This window comes from Furipterus horrens, unplaced genomic scaffold (genome assembly GCF_987537825.1).
Source record: "Furipterus horrens unplaced genomic scaffold, mFurHor1.1.pri manual_scaffold_11, whole genome shotgun sequence".
Classification (NCBI taxonomy): Eukaryota; Metazoa; Chordata; class Mammalia; order Chiroptera; family Furipteridae; genus Furipterus; species Furipterus horrens.
The window spans coordinates 65,934,505-65,944,205 of record NW_028327181.1 but is presented as its reverse complement, the minus strand read 5'-3'; the positions used below and the strand labels follow the sequence as shown (position 1 = coordinate 65,944,205).

The following is a 9,701-nucleotide window of genomic DNA, read 5'->3' as shown; positions in this document are numbered from 1 at the left end:
TGACTGTTGTTCCACTTGAAACTGATCAAGTGAAAAAGGTGGAGAAGAGGCATGGGAAGAGCTAGCTGATTCCCTGCCCCTGGGTGTGACCTCAGGCAAAGCACCTGTTGAGCCTCAGCTTCCTCACCTGCACAGTGAGAATAATAATAGGATCCATCTCCTGGGATTACCGTGAAGGTAAATGGAGATGATACATATATAAATCACTTGTCATGATGCCTATCCACAGTATGCCCTGAAGAAAACAGAGGAGCAAAATGATGGAAGGTACCTGGGTCCTTGGGGAGATCATGGAGTCACAGAACTAACTAGTCTAGGAACAGTCCCACCTGCATACTTTTGGTCACCTGAGGTAATACACCTTCTCCCTTATAAGAAATTATAATTTTTTTTATTACAGATAAAATTACACTGCCCCCTTCCTAAGGAAACAATCTGAAACTCAGACAAAAATGTATTCATAATGGGAAAAATATAAAAACATCTAATTATGTAGGTATAAGAATAGAATTAAACAAAGTATATCTGCAGGGTAAAATATTATATAGCTGTCCAAAGTGATGTCAGAAACTTTTTTCCTGGCAGAGGAAAATGCTCTTAATCTAACACTGATATCTGAAATAAGCAAAAATGCAAATATTAAAGGTTGGCAGACAATAGAGCCTAATAGTGATAGTAGTCTAGATTTAAATATTTAATTAAATGCTTCAATATTTTCTGTATTTAAAATGAGTAATTTATATTATTTATATAATAGTAATTTAAATGGTATATTTCCAAACTATATCTATGACACATATGAATATTGAAAACAAAATCATATATATGTATGAGATAATCTATATAAAGTGCATCCAAAATTGGAAGAAAATATAACATGTTTAGAGTCATTATCGTTGAGCTGAGAGATAAGTAACTTTTTTTTTACCTTTTTACAAACATATTACACATTTTCTACAATGAGCAAATGTTGCTTTGTAATTTATAACAATTCTTTTTTTAAATCTTATTTAAGATTTTATTTTATTTTTAGAGAGAGGAGAAAGGAGGAAGAAAGAGAGGGAAAGAAACATCAGTGTGTGGTTGCCTCTCGCACACCTCCAACTAGGGACCTGGCCCACAACCCAGGCATGTGCCCTGACTGGGATCTGAACTGGCGACCCTTTGGTTCATAGGCCCGAGCTCAATCAATTGAGCCACACCAGCCAGGGCTAAAACAATTCTTAAAATACCAATTTTTTAACACTACCAACTTATAACTTTTAGTTCCAGTATCATTGGCCTCAGATCCTATGTCCAGTATTTCATTTCAATCAATTCAATAGATTGTCACTGAGTGCTTAACTGTAGGGGCACCAAATATTCCCTGTAAAAAGTTTCAATATGTAAGTATGTAAGGGCTTTAAATGTTCTTTGTAAGAAGTAGCAAGGACTTGCTAAAAGGCCTTGGAAAAAGGAATGTAAGAAGGAGTGTTATAGCAATTAGTGATTTACAAGCTAAAAGGACTTCAGCCTCTATCACCTCCCATTTGCTTGCTTGTGTCTGGTTTATAACATTTGTGAAGGTTGTGCTTTGCAGAATGTCTAGCCCTTTGAAAATAAATTGCTTCACAGGGAGTTCGTCCCTGGCTGAAGAGCTATGCTGCCGTCGAAGATAACCTTTAGCCTTGCGAATTTCTGTTCCTGTTACTGCCAAGACATTCCTGCAGTCCTGCGCAGCCCCCTCTTCCTAAAGCTGTTTCCCGCCAAAGAAGAAACAAAGAGACTGCACCAGTATAAAAGCCCAGCGTTTAGACTCCATTGTAGGTTGGAGCATGTTAGAGACCTGCTCAGGGTCTGCCCAACTCCTGGCCAATATTAAAAATCCTTTGCTTAACTTTATACACCGCTTCAGAGTGTTCAATCTCGCCTATGTAGCCGTAACATTTTGGAGGCCCCAGCGAGATGCCTCTGTAAAGCGGTGCCGCCTTCGGTGAGCCCCCGGGGCTTCGTGCGGTCCCGTGTGTCTAGCTGACGTGTGGCAGGACAGCGGCCGCAAGCTCTGATTGGGAGCAATTCCCTGCACCTTCAGGAGACACTCGGGAGCTGCTAGAAGCCCTGACGGCCCAGTCTAGAGTAAGCAAAGGACAGAGGACAGCCTCGGCGACAGGTGAGTGGCAACCCATTTGGGCAGCGGACTTGGGCCACTGCCACTGAGACTTGGTCTCTTTTGTCCTCTGGACGCAGAGGTACATATTCCCGAACAGGGAATTTGTTGAAGCCGGCTTGGCTAGCTTCATTTGGATTGTATAGAGCTCTTTTGGTTTTGGGGTTCTGCTGCCTGTAGCCGATGCTGTTCATCTAATCTCAGAAGCCTAGGCGGGGTTTGGGTGGGATTGTTTAACCTCTGAGTGAATGTGTGAGTGAATGTTAAGGTTAAAGTAAAAAAAAAAGTTATTTCCTCCTTTTTGTGTGCCTCCACAAACTTCGGTCTATGGAGTCTGAGTGGGCTCTAGCCTCGCAGGAGGAGAGGCCAAGCGGGCATTTGTTTGGCTTCCTTTGGGAGCTCCCAGCCCGTGTTTGTCTGCGCCGTGAGGGGGGAATTGCTCCTGTGCCTTGTGTTCCAGCTCCTAATTGTAATCCAAATTAAGTGCATGTTTGTAGCAGTCATGTTAGCCAACATAAGGGGACGCCAGTCTAAGCCTGCACCCATAGTTCTTGACTGTGTGCTCCAGAATTTCCCCAAGTTCCGGGGACAAAATCCCTTCATAAACTCTGGCACCCTGGAAACATTCTGTAGGTCAGAGTGGTCTGCTTTTGGGGTCGGATAGCCCCACCCCCCCTTGGGAGTACTTTAAATCTAAATATTATAAGTGTAAAACGGTGTCTCTCGGGAAGCAAAAATGCAACAAGCAGAAAGGAGAGGGTTATTGGGGGAAGTAGCAAGGCAGGAGGGAGCTGTGCCTTGAAAGAGTGGCTCCTGCTCTGCACTTCTAAGGGAAAAGTGTTTTTTTAAGAAAAAAAAAGAAGGTATTATCTTGCAGATGGCTAGTGAAGGCCAAACAAACGTGGGTTAGTTTCACATATTCTGTAATCTGGGAAGGCCCCTGGTTCCCAGATCAAATTGCTATCTCTCAAACAGCTGCAGGCGCAGGAGAGGGGGGTGGGGAACAGGAAAACCAAGGCTATCAATATGGGCAGTGTCACAAAAAAAAAAAAAAAAGCCTAGGACCCTCTGTGCTGTGTCCTGCTGCCTTGTAGCCCTGGCCAGAGGGATGAGGCTCCTTAAAAATTTCCCCAGAGAACTTGCTTGCAGCATTTCTTTCCACCCCAGGTAACTTCTAGCAATACAGTTTGCATCTGAATACTCCCTGCTGGAGCTGCAAGGAGGGACAATGTTAAATTTGCTAGCGAAGCAGCCGTCTAATCCCCTTGCTACAGGTTACAGAAAGAGCAGAATGTCTGTCTCTCCAACATGGAGGAAAAAAAAAAAAAAAGTGACACTTTTAAAACTCAGGCCGCTCTTCTTCAAACTGGTGCAAGCTGCTTGGGTGCCAATCAGCAACACCTCTAAAGCTGTAACTAAAGAGCCTTCAATCTCCTCACTGCTTCAGCAGGGGGAATGTGCCTGTATCTTAAGGAAAAGTGTTGTTACACATGAATAAAACTAATGTCCATTCTAGACATCCTCTTCAATAGGAAAGAAAGAGGAATAATCAGGTGGGCTGCTATAAGAATATAAAAAAAATGCAAGCATCCTCCTGGTCAGGGAATTGTCCTGGCCAAACAAAAGGTTCCCAATAAAATCCTAAATAGAATAGTAATAGGCCAAATAAAACAATTGAAAAACTTCTCAGGAAAGCTCAAAAGTGTATGTTAGAAAAGAAGAAGAAGAAGCAGGAAGCTTCAGAAAACTGCAGAATATCTATAAATCTAGGGAAATTTTAGCTGCTAAATACTGAGTTTGAGTAGAGTACTTTACAGTGTGGAAAAGAACAAGAATTGGAAATGGATTATGGTTAAATCTGAATGGGTAAATATATGGAAAGTTTGTGAATGTTGCAGAAGGTCTGTGGAAAGTCATAAAAATGTATAGAAAGGTTGTGAAAGTTTTAAACCTGGGGAAAGGAAACCTCAACTACTTGTGGTCTAATTGTATGGTTACTGTACCTCTGTATTGGCATTTAGCCTTGGGACCTATGAAAGGTCATTTGGAATTCCCTGTGTTGGAATTGGCATTAGCCATTGGGGACCTAGAAAAGGTCTAGAATTCTCTGTATTGGTATTAGCCATATAATCTGAAAAGAAAATTGAGGTTCCCCATAGAGAGTTAAAAAGAAAAAAAAAAAGAAAACTTCACATGTAGGAAAGTGAACAAAAGAAAGTATAAGGCATGGAAATGCAGTTTTAGTAAATATTAGAAGGACAAGGATTTTCCTTCACACTGTATATTTTTCTCCCTACCTGATCCCTCCAGAATTTGGCAATTTAAAGAAGTAAGTAATGACATTAGGTTTCTTTGCATAAAACTAAAAAGACCAGTTGTTAATAAAGGTATTGTTAACCAAGACATTGACTGGAATAATATGCCTGAAAGAGGCATGCTTAGGCTCTGGTTGTTGTTACCAGGAAGCCCTAAGGAACTGGATTTAACTTTTGAAGCTAAGAAAAGCCCATGAGAAAAAAGGCCTGACACCTTGGTTGGTTGTGCGGTTCATGGCAGTCTTTCCAGGGAAGGAACGAAGGTTGCTTTCCTGAAAAATGGCTAGAAGGAACCTCAAGGCACAATGAAAAATCCAAAGGACTTGGGAAAAGCAGGTGTTTACAGGCAAGGCTGAATGGCAGGTGTGTGGCTCAGCTTCTGTGCCCTAATGGGCAAACTAAAAGTCAACATGAAGGTTCCTTGCGTAAGTTCCAGCATAGTAGACTTAAAGATCATATGTGATCAATCACTGCTCTTGTTGTTTTTATGCAAATGAACAGGCTAAATTAAAACTGGACTTAATGCAGCCCTTTACTGACAAGGAGGGTGATCTTAAGGAGAAAAATCATGACTTAAGGAAAATTGCAATGCTCAGTGCAGCTAACTGTCTATAAAGTTTGTTTTTCATTTGAAAGTTAAACCAAGTCTGTGACATTATCAAGGATGCTTTATTTACAGGCAAGAAGAATGTCAAATGCCTTGCAACTGGATGTCTTCCCAATAAGACAGTCTCTCCAATTTAAAGACTAGTTTGTGAATTGTGTTGTGTGAATTAACATGTGTGTTCTTTCCGTTTTCATAGGGCATAAGTCTATGATCTCATTACCTGAGTAATTGTCTGTACTTATAGGCCTCACTTAAGAAGCCCATCTGCAGTGCCGCCTCCTAAGACTCAACGGTTTGGCTGAACTAAGTGGTTGGGTTGGTAAAGTATGGGGTAGTCTGTGAGCTTCACTTTAAAAACTTATTTCTCTTATCTATCCTAATGACTTGGACAAAAAGGGCCTAAAGGTCTGAGAGGGGGGAAAACCTAAAATATTTCCCTCAGCCCTAGCTAAGTATAGTGAGCAAAAGAATTTTGGACAGGTGTGACGTGCCCTGCACACCTTCCTCCAAAGAAGCCATTTCTTTTCCTAATGTGGGACATTGAAGAATTAATCTCTGTCTTTTGTCATCTAGTGGTTGTGGGTTAAATTATGCCTTTTAACCCTGTTGCCAGGTCTGTTGCCTCCAGAATATGACAAGGATGTCAATTTGTCCAACAGTGCCAGCCCTTGGAAACCAAGAATGCCGCTGTCCGGGGACAGCCAACTGACCTGGACTCTGCAAAAATCCTTTCCCATAAGGGAGGGCCGCACTCCCCTCCACCCCCACTCTTATTAGAAATTCCTAGACCCAAGGGTAGGTAGGACGACGACCATGTTCAGCTTGAAGCAGCTAGAAGAGCACGAGACCTTCGCCCATTGTCCTCTTATAAAATAAAAGGTCTTAAGTCTAAGGAGGGGAATTATACAGGGGCTTCAGACATTCCTTATAAGAAAAGAAAAAAACTGGGAATTAGGCTAATTCCTCCCAAGTATACTGCACTACATTGAAAAAAAAAAGGGTAAGGCAAAAATAAGTACAGTGCCATAAAATTTTCTATCATTTTGAATGTAGTGCTTTCTTTGTTGGTCATTTCCTTAATTGCTATTAATCTTTGACTAGTTTTCAAAGCTGTAAAAACTTATTTTAGTCAGTTCCTAGTTGTTAATTTAATGTTTCCATAAGGGTCTGGAAATTTGTTTTCCATCATCTTGCTAACATTCCATTTGCTCTTATTAATCATTGAATCTACAATGCATGGCACATAGCAAGTGCTTAACAAATGTCTGCTAAATTAAATTGTAAGTGTTTGCTTTAGGTTTGTGAGATATGTTGCTGGTATTTTAATAGAAATTGCATTGAATCTATGAATTGCTTTAAATAATGTGGACATTTTGGAAATGTTAATTCTTCCCATCCGTGGATGTGGTGTATGCTTCCATTTATTTGTGTCTTTCTTAATTTCTTTCTTCAGGGTTGTGTAGCTTTCCGAGTGCAGGTCTTTTGCCTCTTTGGTTAAGTTTATCCCTGAATACTGTTGTTTTTCTTGTTGCTATAGTAAATGGAATTTTTTTCTGGTTTCTATCTCTAATGTTTTGTTGGTATATAGAAACGCTTTTAATTTCTGAATATTAACTTCGTGCCCTGCTGTTTTGTCAAATTCACTTATTAGGTCAAGTAGTTTTTTCGTAAAGTCTGTAAGGTTTTCTATGTATACTATCGTGTCTTCTGCAAGTGGTAACAGTTTTGTCTTCCTTACCAATTTGAATGTCTTTAATTTCTTCTTGTCTAATTGCTGTAGTTAGAACTTCCAACACTGTTTAAAAAGAAAAGGAAAAAAGTGGACATCCTTGTCTTGTTCCTAATCTCAGAAGGAATGTTTTCTTTTTTTTGTCCATTGAGTGGAATGTTGGCTTCAGGTTTCTCATATATAGCCTTGGTTGTGTTGAGGTATGCTCCCTCTATTCCCATTTTTCTGGGGGTTTTCGTCATAGATGGGTGTTGTACTTTATCAGGTGCTTTTTCTGCATCTATTGATATGATCATGTAATTTTCGTCATTCATTTTGTTTAGGTGATGTATTATATTTATTGATTTGCGAATATTAAACCATCCTTGTGTCCCTGGGATGAATCCCACTTGATCGTAGTATATAATCTTTTTGATGTATTGCTGGATCCTGTTTGCCAATATTTTGTTGAGAATTTTAGCATCTATGTTCATTAGCGATATTGGCCTGTAGTTTTCTTTCTTTGTTATGTCTTGACCTGGTTTTGAAATTAAGGTAATACTGGCTTCATAAAAAAAGTTTGGAATTTTTCCCTTTTCTTGAATTTTTGGAATAGTTTGAGAAGGGTAGAAGTTAGTTCTTCCCTAGATATTTTGTAAAATTTGCCTGTAAAGCCATCCAGGGCTTTTGTGTGCCGGGAAATTTTTGATTACTGTTTCAATTTCCTTCTTTGTTATTGGTCTGTTAAGACTTTCTACTTCTTAATTCTGTTTTGGAAAATTATATGTTTCTAGAAATTTGTCCATTTCATCTAGGTTGTCAAGTTTCTTGCCATATAGTTGTTCATAGTAATTTCTTACAATTTTTTGTATTTCTGTGTTATCGGTCATAATATCTCCTCTTTTGTTTCTAATTTTGTTTATTTGGATTCTTTTTTTCTTTATAAGCCTAGAACCAGCCCCTGCTTTTGTTAATCTTTTAAGTTGTTTGTTTAGTCTCAGTGTCATTTAATTCTGCTCTAACCTTAATAATTTCCTTCCTTCTGCTTGCTCTGGGCTTTGTTTATTATTGTTTTTCTAGTTTTTGTAGCTGTGGGGTTAAATTTTTGTGTGGAGTTCTTCTATCCTCTTTGGGTAGGCCTGTATTGCTATGGACTTTCCTCTCAAAACTGCTTTTGCTGTGTCCCTTTTAGTTTTGGGATGTTGTATACTCATTATCATTTGTTTCTGAAAACTTAATTTCTTCCTTGCAGCTCCTGAAAGCTAGCATTATAAATACCCAACTCCTTATCCTTGCTACTAAGCCCCTCCTGAAAACCAGGGTTTAAAAACCCTACTTATAGTCCCTAGACGTCCCTAATAGGTTTAGTCCAGGGACTAGAGGGGGGATTATGTAGGGGCACCAAATATTCCCTGTAAAAAGTTTCAATATGTAAGTATGTAAGGGCTTTAAATGTTCTTTGTAAGAAGTAGCAAGGACTTGCTAAAAGGCCTTGGAAAAAGGAATGTAAGAAGGAGTGTTATAGCAATTAGTGATTTACAAGCTAAAAGGACTTCAGCCTCTATCACCTCCCATTTGCTTGCTTGTGTCTGGTTTATAACATTTGTGAAGGTTGTGCTTTGCAGAATGTCTAGCCCTTTGAAAATAAATTGCTTCACAGGGAGTTCGTCCCTGGCTGAAGAGCTATGCTGCCGTCGAAGATAACCTTTAGCCTTGCGAATTTCTGTTCCTGTTACTGCCAAGACATTCCTGCAGTCCTGCGCAGCCCCCTCTTCCTAAAGCTGTTTCCCGCCAAAGAAGAAACAAAGAGACTGCACCAGTATAAAAGCCCAGCGTTTAGACTCCATTGTAGGTTGGAGCATGTTAGAGACCTGCTCAGGGTCTGCCCAACTCCTGGCCAATATTAAAAATCCTTTGCTTAACTTTATACACCGCTTCAGAGTGTTCAATCTCGCCTATGTAGCCGTAACATAACATGTCCCTAATACAACATAATAATAATAATTATGACTACCTTTACTAGACACTGCGGTCATTACTTCATATACATTATCTGTACTCCTTTCCACAGCCCCATAAAGTATGAAGGGAGTTCAATCGAATGTCTGAGGCTTCCGCTTGCCAATGATAGATGCAGGATTCAAATCCCAGTCTACTGTATTTCCTAGGCTGCTCATGCCTCTCCATCTGTAGTAAAAGAAATATCAATCCTACAATACATACCCTGATAAAAAATAAAAAAATCCCAAGGAAGCTCAGAGAAGGAGGAAACAATATTAGGCTTGTGAAACCAAGAAAAGTCTCAAAAAGGAGGCCGGGAGGTGCTGAGCCTGCGAATGGGGATGGAGAAGGAGAGACAGCCTATGGGTGGAGGTAGCATGGTGGATAGTGGTCTACACGAGGAAGCATGTCATCCTCTCCTGGGGACTGCTTGTGGCCCAGGTTGGATGAGGTTAATGAATAGGTTACGAGGAAGGAGCAAAATGAAAGCCATAGCTCTGGTGCACCCTGAATGCCAAGCTTTGGTGCTTAAATTTTATTTGCTGGGCAATGTGGGACCACGGCACATTATTTCATCTACATGGAGTGGGATGGGTTTTGGAGTAGTGTGCTTTGCTAAGAGTATTCTGGCAGGATCGTGAGGGTGAATTAGAAGGGCACCTAAGAGGCAGGGTGGGCATATTTGGGAGGCACTGAGCTAAGCCTGACCACATACAATTCCTCTTTGGGGGAAACAGACACACGGAGGTTTAGATGAACTGCCCATGGTCATATGACCAGGAAAGAGCTGAGGTGGGTTTAAACCTCAGTCCATCCATCCCCATTGCCAACCTGCCTCTGTGGAGGTGGGATGCCACAGTGGTCCATGACAGGTGCTGCAGGACTGTCTCTGGCCCTGAGATGGTGCGAGGGAGGGGGAGAAGG

The 9,701-nt window shown here is 40.6% G+C and overlaps 2 long non-coding RNA genes across 2 annotated transcripts; both read left to right on the top strand.

The window, feature by feature from the left end:
- The first annotated feature begins 1,342 nt into the window (after nucleotides 1-1,342).
- On the top strand, nucleotides 1,343-1,881 carry LOC149998101 (uncharacterized). The gene is made up of 2 exons (XR_016514320.1): nucleotides 1,343-1,385; nucleotides 1,615-1,881. It is a non-coding gene; the product is annotated as an uncharacterized LOC149998101 (long non-coding RNA).
- A 5,767-nt stretch (nucleotides 1,882-7,648) lies between these two features.
- LOC149998100 (uncharacterized) lies at nucleotides 7,649-8,703 on the top strand. Its single transcript, XR_016514198.1, has 2 exons — nucleotides 7,649-8,207; nucleotides 8,437-8,703. It is a non-coding gene; the product is annotated as an uncharacterized LOC149998100 (long non-coding RNA).
- Nucleotides 8,704-9,701: the final 998 nt, after the last annotated feature.